This window comes from Pteropus alecto, unplaced genomic scaffold (genome assembly GCF_000325575.1).
Source record: "Pteropus alecto unplaced genomic scaffold, ASM32557v1 scaffold135, whole genome shotgun sequence".
NCBI lineage: Eukaryota > Metazoa > Chordata > Mammalia > Chiroptera > Pteropodidae > Pteropus > Pteropus alecto.
The window spans coordinates 4,500,202-4,519,437 of NW_006438076.1; the positions used below are offsets into that span (position 1 = coordinate 4,500,202).

At 35.9% G+C, this 19,236-nt stretch overlaps 2 pseudogenes; both read left to right on the forward strand.

Moving 5' to 3' along the window:
- The window catches only part of LOC102898189, a 24,904-nt pseudogene extending 11,221 nt beyond the window's left edge, over window positions 1–13,683 (forward strand).
- Window positions 13,684–15,602: 1,919 nt separating this feature from the next.
- LOC112482542 lies at window positions 15,603–15,720 on the forward strand (annotated as a pseudogene).
- Window positions 15,721–19,236: the final 3,516 nt, after the last annotated feature.

Here is a 19,236-nt window from a genome sequence, read left to right on the forward strand (position 1 = left end):
TTTTTTTTCTGCAAGTCCCTTCTCTACATGTATCCATCTTGCTCTCTCCCCAGAAGTCTGACTAATATAGACTGCATTAGCAGACCCTTTTGCCTTCTCTTGTCAGTAAGCAATGTGGGAAAGAAGAGAGTGAGGACAGGGTATTTACTCTTCTGGCCTCCTCTCTCTGGGACAGCTGTGGGCTGATACCTCCGTTAAGAGTTATACTCAGGACATGTCCCCTCCCCACACAGCTCGCTCTCTTTGCACTAACTCAAGCCTAGAAGTGGTGTTGGTGCCTCTTTCACTAGTCCTGGGAGGCTGAGCAGGCTATTATGATTTTCCTATACCCTACCCATACTTTGGAAGTGGTTTCTGTTCTGTCTGGCTAACCAGATTATATAGGTTTGTTCTTCCCTGGGCATCTTGTGCATCCAGAAGGCCTAGCTGGTGGGATTTCAGATCAGTTCCTAAATCCTTCTTTGGCATTCTTGCTTCCTCCACCTACCCATAGGACAGAGTCAAAAATGTAAGCTAAATATCATGAATGACAGTTACACATCTCTCTGCTTCACTTTTCTTACATAAATAATGACAGAGTTGAGTGTCTTGCTCTTTCTCTGAATTCAGGAGTGTTCTTCAAGTAGGAAGTGCTGATGAATTGTTCCAGAACAATGTTTACCTTTTCTCTTTTTGAAGTTGTTTGGGAAAGCAGTCTCTTCAAATAGCTCCCTTTTTGTTTATCTAAAGTTTGCATAGAATGACTTGGATGCTCAGAAGCAAGGCTGATAACTGACCAATACAGGGAAACAGCTGGGCTGAAGGGGAAATAGTCTTTGAGAAGTTGTAGTCTTCGCATTTTCTAGTTACTTTTTCAAGATGATTTGAAAAATAAATATTTTAACAGTGAAACAGTTCTGAACCATACTTGTGGAACTCTGGAAGCAAGAATTTAACATCCACTATGAGCATATGTGAGATTTGTGATTAGTTTATTCACTAGAGAAAACCTGATTTGAATAATTGATTCCCTCTCTCTGTAAATGGGCCAATTATCACTGGCCAAAAGCAGGTGATTCCTCTAAAATTCTCCTTCCTTGCCTTAGAGAAATAAAAAATAGGAAGAATTCCTTTCTCTTTATCCACATCTTTGTTCTTCTCTTCCTTAAGAAAGAAGAGTGACTCGTTACTGCTGAAGCTGGAAGACTAAAACAAGGAATAAATGGCCCAGTCTCCTTAGGACTCTCTTTTTAGGACTGGCCTGTCCTCTGAACCAATATTTGTTTCCTCTTTAATATGCTCCTACCTGCTTGATAGGAAAAGCCTGATGTTCATTTCTCCTATGCCTGAGTTCATCACATTTATCTGGGGAATGCAGTGAGCATATTAGAGAATCCCACTGTGGCTGCAAAGCTAAGCTGTATCCTCCAGTTAAGTTTACTAGTACTAAAGCTGATCTTTCGATCTTCTTTTGTGAGGCTCCTGTGTCTCATTTCTCAATTAGTCCTCTATTGAAAGTGCAAAGATTAGGATGAGTAATTACCATCTTTAACAACCCCAACAATCTTCTTTCCTCCCTTTCATACACTCAGTGATTCAGCCCATAGTTTCACTTGCTTTTTCCCAAATATGTAGGCTTTACTGGGCTTCCAGGTTTTTTGTTTTTGGGGGTTTTTTTGTTTGTTTGTTTTCAGCCGGTCTACCTGCAATGCACTCTTCTATCCTCTACTGTCAACCCACTTATTATTCATGACTCATAGCAATATATTTCTAGTATGTCATAAAACTGATAACACATTTTCTTAGTAACAATATAATAACAGTCTATAATGGGGCATGATTTCTGAGTAAAATTTTAAAGATATGGTCATTAATCTATTATAAAAGCAAAACTGCACCATATACTAAAACATGATTATTTTACATCAAAAACCAATTCTCTAATTTTATGAAATGTGCAATGAACCACTTCCTGAATTAATTACCTAAGGAAAATCAATAAGCAATAATGTGCAATTAGATGGCCTGTAAAACATAAACCTCTATCTATGAATAGTTATTTAAAAATAAGCTTCATAATATTGACCACTTAAAACATAAATGTTATGTTTGTAATATATTAAAAAGCATTTAATTAACAACAATGTTGTTAGCTTTAACAAACTTTTTTTTAAATCTGGAGATGAATTGACAGCCTTCATTATTTTATATATTTGCCTTGAAATTTTTGATGTACTACACATATTAAGTAGATAGCTGTGTAATATATAAGACATGTTTATATTTATCCTGTTTTCATTAGAACAGGATAAATATAAACATATGTTTTCATATAACTTGGCATATTCTTTTAAGAAATAACTATTGTCATAAGATAAAATAGAAAAACTAATGATCGTTGATTACTACAATGGAATAATACACAGAAAAATCCCAAAGTACTACTCCATAAAACATGGATGAATCTATTTACTGACATAATGATGACCAAAATAAGCCGGAAAACAAAACATATGACATTCAAGAACAGGCAAAAGCAACCTATAAAAATAGAAGCCAGAATATGGTAATTTCTTGAGGATAGAGAGGTACTGTTGAGTGGAGAGGTACTGTTGAGTGGAAAAGAACAGAAAAGAACTCTCTGAGATGCTGGAAGGATCTGTAGCATTGTCTGCATAGTGATTACAGATTGTGTTGAACTAAAAATTTCTGCACTTCATGTATGTCATACATAGTGTAGGGTGAAGAAATGTATGTATGTTATAAATGGATTTATATAAAAGAATTCTAGGTATGATGGACTATGACCCCACAAAATGACACCTCTGCATAAAAATATTAAATCTAGATACATTTAAAGAAAAGCAAAACATTTACCTGAAGGTGTTGGAAAGTGAACAGAGCAGACAGACTCTGGTAGGGAATGAACAACCACTCTGAGGAAGAAAGATAGAGAGCAATACTACATAAGTTCCCATCTTTATAGCTTTTTCCTTAGCACTAAATATAGTCTTCATGGTGCCCATGTAGAAAAATTCACACTCTCTCTTGTGCAAGGAACCAGGTAAGTGAAGTCAAGAAATCATAAATACTAAAGAGAGTTGGGGGGATTCTGAAAATAAATGCGACAGAGAGAAAATCCCCAAACTAGATTCATCACATCTCTGATGAATCATAAATTGCACATGTGCAGAACAGACTCAAAGCAGTTCAGATAAAGACAAAATATCTGAACTGGTATCAGAGATACTGCCCAAGAAACAGAGTATATAGCTCAAGCCCAGACAAGACAAGAACATTGCCTGATAAAAGAAGGGAAACATAACACATTGGGGGGCAAGAGTGCCATCAGAAGCTTAGCACACTGCAGAAAAAGAACAGAAAAAGAAAAAAAAAAACAGATCCAGTATCTTCACTTAACATTCACAGTTCAAGATACGATCCAAAATTACCTGATATAGAACTAAGAAAATGGAAAAACAATGGTTTCAGACCACAAGATGAACTAGATGTTGGAACTAACAGATGAGAATTTTAAAAGCAGTTATTACACCTATTCTCAATAAGGTAACACAAAACATGTTTTTAATAAATGAAAATCTTAAGTGAGGAATGATAAATATCAACATATAAATTGAAACGCTAAAAAAGAACGTTCTATAATGGAAAGATACAACTTCTGAAATAACAGAATGGATGTACTTAACAGCTGAATGGACGTGACAAGAAAAGTCTAAGTAATCTTGAAGCTTGTCTAATAGAAATTATGTAATATGAAATACAGAGAGAAAGATTGACAATCATGAACAAAGTATCAGAGGTCTGTTAAAGTATATCAGATGGTCAAACATATGTTGAATTGTAACACCAAAAATATCTGAAGAATTAACCCCTCTGAATTTTCGAAATTTGATTAAAGACCGATATTTTTAGTATAAGATGCTAGGTGAACACCAAGCAGAACTCATATAAAGAAGCTATATGAAAACAAATCATACTGAAACTGTTAAAATCAAAGATGAAGAACTTTAAAAATAAACAGAAGAAAATAAAATATTGCATACAAATTGATAAAAGGTCAATTTCTCTCTAGAAAACATGGAAGCCCAAAGAAAGTATAGCAACAGATTTAAAGTACTAAAAGAAACACACATACACCATTAACCCAGAATTTTATATTTAGCAAAAATATTCAATAATGAAAGCAAAATAAAGACATTTTTAAGAGGAAAATGAGAGAATCCATTGCCAGTAGACCGGTAGTACCAGGAATTATAAACAAACAAACAAACAAAAAAAAAAATTCTTCAGGCTGAAGGAAAATGATATCATATGAAAACTTGAACCTTTAAAAAAAAGGAAAAAGAAGGACACCAAGAATGGAAAATATCTGAATAATATCTGGGTATATATCCAAAAGAATTGAAAATAGGATCACAAAGAGATATTCACATACCCATCTTCATTGCAGCATTATTTATGATAGCCAAGAGATAGAAGCAACTTAAATGCCTACCAACAGTTGAATGGATAAAGAAAATGTGATATATACACTCAATGGAATATTTTTCAGGCTTAATAAAGAAGGAAATCCTATCATAAGCTACTACATGGATGAAACTTGAGGACCTTATGCTAAGTGAAATAAGCCAAGCACGAAAAGACAAATATTGCATGACTCCATTCATATGAGGTACTGAGACTAGTCAAATTCATAGAGACGGAAAATAAAATGGTGGTTGCCAGGGGCTGGCGAGAGAGGAAAAGGGGAATTTTTGTTCGGCAGATATAGTTTTGGTTTTGCAAGATAAAAAAGTTCTAGGGGTCTATGACACAAAAATATGCACATAGTTACCACCACTGTACTGTACACTTGATAGTTAAAATGGTAAATTTTCTGTTATATGGTTTTGACCACAATAAAAAATGTTATTTTTATTTATGTTATTTTCTCTCAATGTTAGAAATCACATTACTGTTTAAATAAAATTATAACATTTTATTGAGGAATTTATGATATATGTAGATGCAATATATATGCATATATAACAAATATAACATAAATGATGGTTGATGTGCATGTCTGTGTTGCAAGATTTCTATAATTTACATGAAATAGTACATTACTAACTATAAAAAGACTGGATGGTTAAGCTGGTATATTGTAATTAGGCAACCACTAACGAATTAATGCAAAGAAGTATTGTTTAGAAAATCAACAGAAAAGTTAAAATCAAATTGTAAAAAGTCTGTAAATAAAATCCGGGAAAAGAGAAACAGAGGTACAAAAAATAGAGCAGACAAGTAAGTATAAAACAAAACTAAAACAGAAGAGCCAAATCAAACATATCAATAATTCCATTAAACCTTAATTAGTTAAACACTTCGATCAAGAAAAGGAGATTGTTATGTAGATTTTAAACAAATAAATATAACAATAAGACCCACCTATATGCCATGTATTAGGGACACTTTAAAATATAAATATGTTTGAAAACATTTATCCGTAAAGATATATGAACCCCAATGTTCACTGAAGCATTATTCACAGTGGCCAAGACATAGAAAAAAATGAAGTGCCCTTCAATAGATGATTGGATCAAGAAGATGTGGTACATATATACAATGGAATATTACTCAGCCATAAGAAAAGACAACATACTGCCATTTGCAACAACATGGACGGATTTTGAGATTATCAGGCTAAGCAAAATAAGTCAGACAGAAAAAGTTGAGAACCATATGATTTCACTCATATGTGGGATATAAAACTGAAAGCAACAAATGAACAAGACAAACAAACAGAGACTCATGAACACAGACAACAGTTTAGTGGTTACCAGAGGGAAGGGGGAAGAGGGAAGGTAGAAAAGGGTAAAAGGAATCAAATATATGGTGACAGGAGAAAATTTAACTTTGGGTGGAGAACACACAATGGAATATACATATGACATATTATTGAATTGTACACTTGAAATCTACATAATTTTATGAACCAATGTCACCTCAATAAACTTAATAATATAATAAAAAATAATAATTGGTGGACTGGTAAAGATGGTGTAGAAAGCAGAGGCTATGCATGCCTCCTCTAGTGACCACACCAAAATTATAACAGAACTACAGAGCAACCAGCACACAGAGTTGCCTGAGGTCTGGCTGAACAGAATCCCACAAAGGACAAAAATAACAGGTCACCTCAAACCAGTAGGAGGGGCAGAGATGCAAAATGGCCCAATCCCACAACTGTGGGTGGTGATCGAGAATCAGAAGGGCTATCACCCTCTGGAAGAGCGAGGGGTCTCCACCACATACTTGGCTCCCCAGGCCAGGGTTCCAGAGCCAGGAAGAGAAGTCCCCACAAACTCTGACTGTGAAAACCAACAGATTGTGGCTGAATGAGACAGAAGGCAGTGGAAGTTGCAAAAATTTCTCTTAAAGGGCCAATGCCCAGCTTTACTCATTGAGGGACTCACTCTCTCTGAGCTCCAGTGCTGAAACAGCTGCTCAAGGGGCACCAGGGACATACAGGGAGGCACTGAGTTATCAGGCTTTGGGGCAAGAGCTGGAGGGGTAGCTTTCTCCCAGACAGAAGTACAAATATAAGCCATTGTTCCTTGGTTGAGCCCTCATCCTTCCCAGACTGCAGATGTAAGCGCCACTGACTTACTGAGTTGCAATCAATCTAGATAACACAGGTCGCCCTGCCCAGGGGATTTACTGAGACTCTGCCCTTCTCAATTTGCAGGCCCACCCAAGCTGCTTCCAGTGGTTTATTCCATACAAACGGGCTGTATTGGCTCCTGCTATGAACTTTCATAAAATCTTCCCTGCCTGTTTGGGCCTTCCCCTTGTGAATCCCTTAGATAAGACCCCCATGCAGCTTACCAAAGCCCTACTCTTTAGGTTTGAATTGACCAGTCTGGCCTTAGTCTGGGTACCCCAAAGCACTCTACCCATAGGTTGTAATAAAGGTGTGCTCCAGATCCTAAAGCTCTCTCACTTTCTGCATTCTGCTTTGACCTTCTTGTGTAGTCCCTTGAGGCATGCCTTGTACTTATTTCAGGACATAAGTAATAAACTTCTCTATTTCAATTTCTCTTGTCTGTTGTTGAAACAAGGACTTACCATCTAACATCCTGTGCTCCACTTAGCAAATGTTAATTTTTTAAATTAAATATATTAGGGTAACAAATATTAATTTAAAAAGGCATAACAATACAGAATATGTTCTTTGAGCTCCAGTGCTGAAACAGCTGCTCAAGGGGCACGACAATACAATTAGATTATAAATCAGCAACAATAAGATAATATGGAAACCCACAGTACATTTAGATTATAAATCAGCAACAATAAGATAATACGGAAACCCCTCAAATTTTAAAAATTAAGCAATGTACTTCTAAATAATAATTGGATTTTTTTAAAGGATATATTCCCAGAGAAGCTGGAACATTTTTAGAACTTAAAGATCATGAAATTATATATGTCAAAAATTTGTGAGTAGTTAAGTAGTGCCTAGAGGGAAATTTATGGCTTAAATGCTGCTATCAAAAAAGAAGGTATTAAATAAATGATCCAAGTTTCTACCTTGAAAGCTTTTGAAAAAAGAGTACAAATTAAACCCAAAGTAAGCAGAAAGAAGAAAAAAAATCAACAGAAATCAATAAAACAGAAACAGAAAACCAGCAGAAAAAGAAAATGAATATAACCAAAAGCTATTCTTCGAAGAGATCAATAAAATTGATAAACAGCTACCCAGACTAATCAAGAAAAATAATAGAGAAGATATAAATTACCAATATATGGAGATCCTATAGACACTAAAAAATCATAACATCGTGCCATTAAGTTAGACAATATAGAAGGAAGGGACAAATTTCTTGAAAGACTGACCCAACAAAGAAACAGAAAATATGAGTAGTTCAGTAACTGCAAAAGAAATTGAATTTTAACAGAAAGTCTTCCCACGAAAAACTTGGGGTCAAGCTGCTTCATAAGTTAATTCTATCAAACACTCAAAGTCAAAATAATTCCAACTCAACACATGGTCTTTCAGAAAATAGAGGAAAGATTACTTCTCAGCTTTCTTAGGATGCCTTTATTACCTTGAAACCCAAAGACATCAAGGAAACACAGATCAATACCCTTTATAAACAAAAATATTTAAATCTTTAATAAAATATTAGCAACTTGAATCCAACAATATGTAAAAACATAATATTTCAAAATAGAGTTTTTCCTGAGAATGCTTTTTTGGCTTAACTTCTAAACAACAAACATGTAATTCACTATATTTATAGAAATAAAGGGGGAAAACCATATGACATCTTCAAAAGATAGATAAAAAGCATCTTAAAAAAGTCCTTTTTTTCATACCCTTGTATCATACCCTTTTATGATACAAATTTTCAGAAGAGAACATCTTCATTGAGAAATGTATAGCTGACATATTTAGTATTGAAAGACTCAATATCTTCTAAGATCAGAAATAAAGCGAGCGTATCTATACTTCTCATTTCTATTTAACATTGTACTGAAGTTCTATAATAAGACAAAAAACAAATACTTGACAAACATATCAGAAAGGAAGAATTAAATCTGTTCTTATTTGTGGATGACTAATCACATATGTAGAAAACATTAAAGAATCTACAAAAAGTAATACAACTAATAAGTGAATGAGTTTCACAAAGTCTCAGGATTTACAGGTGATACAAAAATCACTTATATTTCTGTATATTAGCAATGAATAGTTAAAAAACACAATTTTCAAAATTCCAATTACAGTAGTATCAAAAATACTAAAGAATAAATTTACTAAAGATGTTCGACAAACAAAACATTGCAAAGGGAAATTAAAGAATGATTGTAGCTTTTACCATGCTCATGGACTGAAAAACTCAATATTATTATGATGGCAATCCTACTCAAATTAATCTATAGATGCAAATGCAATCCCAGTCAAAATTCTAACAGGCTTAAAAAACCCAACGAGTTTATTTTAAAATTTATATGAAAAAGTCTATTATAGTGAAAACAATTTTGAAGAGGAAGAACAAATTTGGATTTCTACTACTTGATCTCAAGACTATAGTTACAATAATCAAGTAATAGACATATAGATCAATAGAACAAGACAATGCAAAAAATAAACCCATATTTGCATAGTCATTTGATTTTGACAATGGTGTAAAGGTAATACAATGGAGGAAAAGATACCATTTTCAACAAAGGGTGCTGGAATAACTGGATATCTAAACGGCGAAAAATAAACCTCAGCCATTTCTCACTATTTGTACAAATTAACTTAAAATGAATCATTGTCTTGAATGTAAGAGTTAAAGCTTTTAAATTACTAGAAGAAAACATATAAGAAATTCTCATAATGAGTTAGGCAAAGATTTCCTAAACATAAACTAAAAAGAAAAGCATGTCAAAAGGACTCCATTAAAATTATTATGTCCACCCTTACCTTATCTCTTAAGAGGGTGGAGCATTATTTTGTGGCGAAACTGATCAGCCCAAAAGGAAAGAGCTGGATCTGAAGAGTAGGAGTTGCCTAATAATACAGCCCACACAAAACACAGAAGACTGAAGTCCTCCTGTTAACCAATCTAGCCAAAGCACATCAGTGTCTTGTTAGTTTAGGACACTTTTAGTTTCAAGGAAAGAGCCAAGGATCACTAAACAGTTTTTTGTTTGTTTGTTTGTTTGTTTGTTTGTTTTGTAACACGAAAAGAGATTTAGATGAAACAGAATGTTGAGGCAGTTGCTGTACCACACAGCTCTGTTTTTGTTGTAAATCCCTCTAACATATATGATATGCTGGGGAAAAAGAGATTGTTTCTAGATTTTTGATTGAAATAGTCTGGAAATGATAACTTAAGTGATCTTTCTCACAGTTTTTTACTCCTTCTTAGTTGGTCTCCAAAATACAGTTTCAGACAAGGGTTTTCAAACTGTGGGCCACAATTCAAAAGTGAACCATGCCAGTAACTCACTGGGGCAGAACTCTTGGAAAATGCCAGGGACAACAACAAAAGGGGGAAACCTGCATCTATGAACTTGATCATCAGATCCAAGTGACGCACCAGCATAATCCCTGTGGTGAAGCAGCAGGGTAACCTGTGAGCATGTGCTGTCTGTGTAAGTGACATGATATTGCTGAGTGTGGGCATGCAGAGCAGTCAGAATGGGCAGAATGAGGACACAATGGCTTCAGGCAGCTAGCTCTGAGTAGAGAGTGTCTGCATTTCCAGCCTTGGGAGTATCTAGTCTAGGAGCAAGAGATGATTCTCTAAATGACATTCCAGGCTAGTGGCCAGGACACTGCTAATTATAGGAAGGAGACTTGATTGTGGATGGGACTCAAGTGATAATGGGCCAGGCTGCTTTTCTCTAAGTAGGTGGAGCCTGGTGGCTTTATACTGCTCTCTCATTAATGAGGAGTGTGGCGCAGAGGGGTATAGGAGAGTGAGTTGGGAGAGGGAGTTCTGCGAGGCCACCCGTTTAATTGGTGTTGAATGTAGTTTGAGTTTACTTAAATGCATTGAAGGTCTTCATTTTGTTGTTTGGGTGGGATAGAAGAGCCAAAACTTGACCAAGACATTTACTCCAGCAAGGTCTTTATCTCCATGACAGATTCAATTCTCATTCCTGATTTATTCTTCCAAGCTTCTCTGCATTTGGTATTGAATATTACTCCCTGCCACAGGTCTTTTGCCAAAATATTTTAATCAAATTACTATTCCTTGTGAGACCCCCCAAAATCCTCTAGAAAAGTTGGAAAATGCATTAAATGGTAGAGTAATGGAAGGACCATGAACATTGAAATTTAGAGGTAAAAGATTTTCATAGGATGCACTGATACATTAATTTCTTACTATGTGACTTTGGGAAAGTCATATATACTCCAACTTCATTATCTGTAAAATGGAAAAATGAAACAGTCTCAAAGGTTTGTGAGGATTAATCAAGATATGGTATATGTGAAGGGGCTTCGTAAACTATAGAGTGCAGTATAAAAGTCAGTTCTTGCCTTAACTGTAGGCTCAGCCAGTTTGAGAAATGGAGAAGAAGCCACTGGGAAAACACCTGTGTAAAGGTCACCTTGGTGTTCCAGACTCTCAGGCCTATAGCCAGTTCAGTTCACAGCAGCACTAACGGTCAGACAAAGACAGTGCTAGAAAAAATATATAGACCAATATTCTTCATGAAATTTATATGCCAAAAAAATAATAATAATAATCAACTGAAAACAATGGCAAATAATATCTGACATAATACAAAAACAGTTTTATACAATTTTGAAGTGGAGTTTAACCCTAGAAACACAAGGTTGATTTCACATATGAAAATCAATTAATGTGATTCACCAAATTAACCAAATAAAAAAGAAAATCAAAAAAATTAACTGAATAAGTGTAGTGAAAGCATTAGACAGAACCCAACATCTATTCATGATAAAAATCTAGGAATAGAAGGAAATTTACTCAACCTGATAAAGGGCATATATAAAAAAATCATTATTATTAATTAGTGTAATGCTTTCCTTTAATATCAGAAATGCATCAAGGTTGACATCTCCAACTGCTCATATGCAACATTGTAGTGGAGGGCCTACCAAGTTCTACAAAGTTAGAAAAATTAAAAAGTATCAATTGGAAAGAAAAGCTAAACAGATAATGTTCTACATAGAAAAAGATCCATGAATCTACAGAGAAGCTTCTAGAACTACTAGGAGAGTTTAGTAAGGTTAGAGGAGACAAGCTCAATGCAAAAAAAAAAAAAATGTGTTTCTATATACTAGTAATAAGCAATTAGAAAAAATAGCACCATGTACAACAGTGCCAAAAGCATGAAATTCTTAGCAAAAATTTAATAAAATATGTGTGAGCCTGGTACACTGAAAACAACAAAACATTGCAAGAGAAATGAAATAGTCCTAAATTAATAGAAAAACATGCCATAATCATAGAAAGGAAAAATAAAAAAATCTCCCTAAATTGATCTGTTGAGTCAATGTACTTGCAATCAATATCCCACTATGATTTTGCAAAAATTGACAGGTTGTATCTATAATTTATATATAAATGGAAAGGATCTAGCCTAAAAAAAAACACCCTGGAAAAATAAGAACAAACTTGGAGGATTTACACTATTTGATTTCAAAATTTATTCTAAAGATTCTACAATCAAGACACTGTAGTACTGGCATAAAGATAAGGGTATAGATCAGTGGAATAGAGCAGTGGCTTTGGAAATAGACTTACACGCATATGGTTAATTTATTTTCAACGAAGTTACCAAAGCAATTCAATAAAGAAAAGTCTTCAATAAACGATGCTGGACAATTGGAAATCCATATAATAACAAATGGACTAAAAGAGGGTTTGTCTAAATATAATATTTAAAACCATAAAATCTTTAGAAACAGGAGAAAATCTTTCTCATTTTGTTAGAGAACGTTTTCCCTAAGACAAATAAAGCTAAAGCAAACAAAGCATGAACTCTAAAATAAAAAATGTTCATAAACTGGATTTCAACAATGTTAAATACTTTTTCTCTTCAAAGACTGTTAATAAAAAATGCAAATCAAAGATTAGAAAATATTTATAAAATATACACCCGATAAAAGACTTCTATCTAGACTATATAATTTATGAATCATAAAAATACAAATAAATTTTACATATATATATTTTACTTACAACTTAATTTGAAAATGAAAAAGAATCCTGTTGGCTGCGAAGGTGAGGCAGGGCGAGGTGAGGTGGGGGCGGGGCGGACGCGGAGGGTCAGTGTTTTCCACAGAGCCGGGGGAGCAAGACCCTGGACGCGTTTCTCTCAGAAAAGGAAAGGGAATGGAAAGGCCCATTCTACTTCATCCAGGGTGCAGACCCACAGTTTGGACTGATGAAGGCCTGGTCCACTGGAGACTGTGACAGCGATGGAGATGAGTGGGGGCAGGAGATCCATCTAACTGAGCAAGCCTTTAGGCCATCAGCAGGCTGAACCCTGTTGTTTTGTGTGGCGACCTCATCCGTTCCATGCCTGCGACGCCCTGGCGAAAGGAGCAGACAGGGGACCTGCAGAGAGTGCTCAGGAAAGTGGACAGCGAGATTCTGCTGGTCCTTGTCAGCCGCGACCATGATGTAGGCAATGTCCCCACCGCTGAGACCACTGCGGAGTTCTAGCAGACTTGGTGATATGACTATTTCAACTTCTGGGTCGGGAGCATCCTATTCCTCATCCTCAACTCCCAGTTCCTGTATGATGCCTCCAGGTGCCCCGCCTTGAAGCAGGCCCAGGCCCAGTGGCTAGACCTCCAGCAGCTGAGCATCGTAGGGCAGCAGAAGTGCCATCGTCTTCCAGCAAATCCCGCCGTTCCTCCAAAGCATCGACAAGAACGACTACTTCAACCTCACCAAGACCGTTCAGAGGGAAATGACAGACAAGTTCGCCAAAGCAGGTATCAAAGCTGTATTCTCAGGCCACTACCACAGGAATTCCGGGGGGCATCTGCAAGAACCTTGACATGGTGGTGTCGTCTGCCATTGGATGTCAGTTAGGCAGATACCCATGGGCTCCAAGTCATGGTGGTCCCTGCTGAGAAAAATCACTCAACAGTACTATAGTTTAGATGAGTTGTATGAGAAAGGAATAGAAGTTGACCTGATGGATTTGATGAAGACAAAATGATTGCTGTTTATGATTCATTTACAGTTTCCTTCCACTATTTTTTTGTTTTGTTTTGTTTTGTTTTATTGTGAAAAACACCAGCTGTACACAACCACTTATTGACTATAAAAGTATGCCAGGCAGATTTGTGAATTTATGTCCTTTTGCATAAATCAGAGAGCTGGGTCCTATCCTAAATTATATTTGAAATAGAACTGCTCTCCCTTTCAAAAAGAGAAGAGGGTGGGCGTTGGAGCCTGGGAATATAAAAATTAAATGATATTGGAATATCTCTGTATGGGTGTTTGAGTAAAGCCCTCTAATGATGTGTTCTCTGCTTTTGAATTAAATTGTTTTCAGATAGCATATGGTGAAATGTCTACCTGTGGACCTTAATCTCAAATTGATATCCAAGTCCAATCTTTCATTAATTCCTTGAACAAATTACATCTTTGTTAAATGTGGTCATGACTCCCATGCTTGGCAAAACAAAGGTCATCTCCTTTCCCTTCTAACAAAACAACAATGTGCCCCATGGCCAGAGCCAGGTAGACTCATTTTAACAAGGAGCTGAGTAGCCAACATTTGCTGTTAAATTCTGAGACTTCTATGATTGCTGATGATGCAGTTGATACAAGTCAAAGTTTTAGGTGGCCTTCTCGATGATTCGAAAAGTAACTTTGCACATAAATTAGCCATGTACAGAAATCTCATCCAAGGGACTAGAACCAGAGCCGCCTCCTCTGCAGTCGCTTAGCAGCATGTTCTGAGTTTATTCACATTCACATTTGATGCTTCAGTGACTCCGCAGGTCAGTGTCCTCATATAATCAGAGTGACCTCTCCATTTGTGAGACTCTTTACTATGTGTCTACTTGAACAGAAAAAGTGGGATCGATGCAAAGTTCTCCAAAGAAACAAAGACAAAATTCCAGAGCAATGGAGCGTGGATGGCTAAACTCAGCATTATTTTCATGTAATCCGCGTTGCTTCATCTTCTCTGTAGCTCCTGACCACTGTCTTAGTTCATCTACATAGTCTTTTCCAGCAGTTATCTCAGTGGACAAGGAACCTAGGTACTTCCAATCCTGCCAGGAACATCTCACAGCCTTACACAGTAGCACTCAGCCATCCAAAAATACCTTTAACAGCCAACTGGTTACAAATGAACTGCAAAGTCCATTAAGATGAAAGACTTTCTTGTTAAAAAGTTTATGCAACATAGCAAAACCATGAGAAATTATGTAGAAAGGTAATTAGATATGTAAATTCATGAGAAAGAAAGACAAAAAGTTAATTATAACACAGATCAGTGACACACTGTAGCCCATTGTTATGTGGCAGAAAAAAATTAAAATTTTTTAAAATTAGAAAAGAAAGAAAATGGAAGATTTGCACAAACACTTCATTAGAGAAATGCACATTAAAATTAAATGAAATACAACTACACACACATTAGATGGTTTAAAGTGACAAAATTAACAATACAAGTGTCAGCAAAGATTTGAATGAGATGGAACACTCATGATAGGAATGTTTTGAAAACAATTTCCAGCTTCTTATGAAATTAAACTTATATTTACTATGCAACCTGCTAATGTTACTCCTAGATATTACCCAGGAGAAATGAAAGCAAGTTTTTCTGGTCTGATTTTATAGTTTTTATGTGTTATATAAAAATTTTTTAAATTTATACTTAAATATAGTTTGTGTGCCACTTAACAAACTAGAATACAATAATATGAAAAAAAATCATAGTGTGAGAAACAACTCAAATTTTAAAGGATGATAACTCAATAATAAAAATTAAAATACATAGGGTAAAACTTAAAGGTGATAAAATCTCTCGAAAGTATAGAAAATGGTCAAAGAGATAGAAAAGAGAAGGATAACTTGTATACCAGATTGAAGAAACACTCTGAATGAAAATGAGAATACCCAGTCTACGGCCATGCCACCCCGAACAAGCCCAATCCTGTCTGATCTCGGAAGTTAAGCAGGTCAGGCTTAGTTAGTACTTGGATGGGAGACCACCTAGGAAGACTACGTGCTGTAGGAGTAAAAAATAAAAAATAAGGGATTGAAATTGACAAGGTCCAATTTCTTTAAAGAAACACTCTGAACGAAAATGAAAATACCCAGTCTACGGCCATCCCACCCCGAACAAGCCCAATCCTGTCTGATCTCGGAAGTTAAGCAGGTCAGGCTTAGTTAGTACTTGGATGGGAGACCACCTAGGAAGACTACGTGCTGTAGGAGTAAAAAATAAAAAATAAGGGATTGAAATTGACAAGGTCCAATTTCTTTGGCGAGTTGCCTCACCAAAAAAATTAAAAATAAATTTAAAAAAATAAAAGAAAATGAAAATACCCAGACACATTATTGTGAAATTTAAGGACACTGTAGATAACAATCTTAACAGCTTTGAGGGAGGAAGGGGAGAGAGAGAGAGAGGTGATAGCGGGGTGGGGTGGGGAGGTAGAGAAGAGAGGCAGATACATTCACATCATATATAAAGGAAAAAAATGAGAATGCTACTGGAATTCTCAACAACAATACTGCGATCTGGAAAAGAGGGTATCCAACACAGAGTAGAAAGATAGTTCCAGGCTCATGGCCATGCCTCAGGTCTAAAGAGCAATCAGTCCAGATACATACAGAAGGACGGAAGCCTCCAGGAGAAAAGAAAAATTGATAGATTGTCAATTTCCATATGCTTGGACATTTGGAAATTAATATTGATGAGTATTTGATAGATAGTACATAGTATGTGAAAATATAAAGGAGAGATAGATGGCATTGGGCAATTACCCAGTTTCAGGAAAAATTTCAGATAGTACAAATAGGAAACATAATTAGAGTGACCAACCAAACAACATTATTTGGTTCTGTCATCATGGTTATTTTTATAGTTCTAATAATATAAACATTAAGTACTGAGAATGAAAAATTGTAGTATAACTTTTTGGAAGGGTAGGAAGAGGAACTGGGGTGGGAGAGTGTTAGAGAGCTAAATCCATGTCTACTTTAAGTGTAAGCAATACATTCAAGAAATATTTATTAATAACTATTACAAGTTAGCTCCATTATAGACTGACCAATGAATAATAGTCTAAAACAGAGGAATCCTTTCATTATAGAAGAGTTTGAAACTTTGGCAATAATACCCTTCATATCTAGGATTTGCTGCCCGTATTCATTCACAGTTACAATGAGGCAAGGAGTACCAGGAAGATCCAAGTGACGTTTCTGGGTTCCACACATAGTCCATTCTATCCCCATGAGTAAAAGCAGCTCTTGTTGATTAGGATTATTTCTGCCATGATGGTGTATCTACTTCTTGTCTGCTGATCCCAGGCATGAGGTGTTTGAAGTACCTTAGTGGCAGCCATAATTTACAGTTTAGTGGGACACTTGCCGTGTCCTTTGAGAGCTAACACCTCCAACCCTCTAGAACCCAGAATTGCCAAGATGTGAAACACAAAATCCCCTAGTGGACCATTGGAGGCAATGATAAATGGAGCCATTCCTACTTCTACCTCTTGGTTCCAGGACCTGAAGAATGCCATTCTATCTGTTCAGAGTTTTACCTCTGAGCTGGCACTTTACCTGCGCTTTAAGACTGTTCTGGTATTCTGTGATGCTGCTGCTGCTGGATGGTGTGCTGTGTGTTATAACCAGTGGGATCCACGATCATGGACATATATCCCTATTTCTTTCAATATGCAGTGAGTCTCCCATTCAGATGCTAATCAGTCATTCCATAATAATGATGCTGGATAAGGCTCTGCAGGAAAAAAAAAAAGCAAATCTATACTGAGAATGCATGTTTTGGGGCCTTAGTTCTCCTCAATGAGGGGATAACAGTCTAAACATTCAAATGCTTTGGAGCTTTGTGTCTGTCTTTTACTATTAAACTTTGGTCTTCTGTTCAGGCTGGAGGTAAGGACCTCTTCGTATGGTTTTGTTTTGTTTTGTTTCGTTTTGTTTGGTTTGGTTTAGGACCTCTTTGTACATTATCTATCAAAGAGACACTCTGGCTCTCACACTGAGCCATTATCTGTTTACTGGCTAATCATTAATGATCTGACATCTGTCTGCAGAGCAACTTAGCGGTAACCAGCCAACTCTCTGTCTCTGAAGAGATTGTTTTCAAAGGTTTGAATCACCACACCTACAGCAGTGTTCTCCACAGGAACATATTCCTAAGTAGCCATCAATGAAATCTTTGGTAATTGAGCAGCCACTGTGTGCCAGGCACAAAGCATGCTAAGCTCATGAACCAGGATAATGAACTCTTCGCCCACCTGACAATAAGTTGAGTCAGACTCGAGACCCATCTTACCATATTTGAGATTGAACCAAACTTGTTACCACTTGCATTAGTCCAAGTCCGCTGAGAAGCAGATGCCAAGACAAGATTAGATGTGTAATGTGTAACACCTGTCAGGGGAAATGAGGTGGGAGCTACAGGAAGATGGAAGAGCCATCAGCCTGGTGAGGCTGATGGTAAGGATGACAGAGAATTCATGAGCCTAAGTCCATGGGAGGAGTCCTACATCTGGCAAGAACAGGCTTACTTTAAAACTCCTGTTCCTTTTAGTTTTTTTCAGTCGTTTGAGCAGGAGGTAGCCTGTGGCGAGCATGACCTCAGTGCTAATGTGGGAATGATTGATTTTAGAGTGTAGCAGCAAGGTCAGTCACTCACACTTTCTGAAGTAGTAAATCTGAGAAGTTTCACAAGGAACTTAAATATAAAATATAATGTTCATTTCATTAAAAATTATTTTAAAAATTATTTTTAAAATTAACAGATAATTCACTGTTTAAAGCAAAAATGAGAGTAATGTGTTATGGGGCTTATAACTAAGTGAAATTAAATATAAGACAATAATTACAAAGAATGAAAGAAGAAATGGAAGTATACTCTTTCAAGAGTGTTTTTTTTTTGATATATAAGTATTATTTCAAGACAGATTTTGATAAGATAAAGTTACATATTGTCAACACCATTAGAGAACACTAATAAAATGGAATATAATTAATAAGCTAAGAGAGAAAACACTAATCCAAAAAAGGCAGGAAAAGAGGTGGGGGGAGAACAAAGTCCAGATGACATGAGTAGAAAACAAATAGCAAGATTGTAGGCTTACTTCAATAATTCCAATGAATATAAAAAGTCTAAACATGCCAATTATGATGCAGAAGAAGTTACACTGGATAAAGATAAAATAAAAACCAAATTGTACACAGTTTAAATGAATCACATTTTAAATACATAGATTTTCTTTTATAGATGGAGAGAGAGATACTGTGCAAGAACTAATCATAAGAAATCTAAAATAGCTATAAATTTCTTGGGACTACATCAAATTAAAAAGGTTTTGCACAGCAAAGGAAACCATCAACAAAACAAAAAGACAAGCTACTGACTGGGATAAGATATTTGCCATGATACATTAAAAAATGTGTTAATATCCAAAAATTTATAAAGAGCTTGTACAATTTACCACCAAAAAAACAAACAATCTAATTTAAAAATGGGCAGAAGACCTGAATAGACATTTCTCCAAAG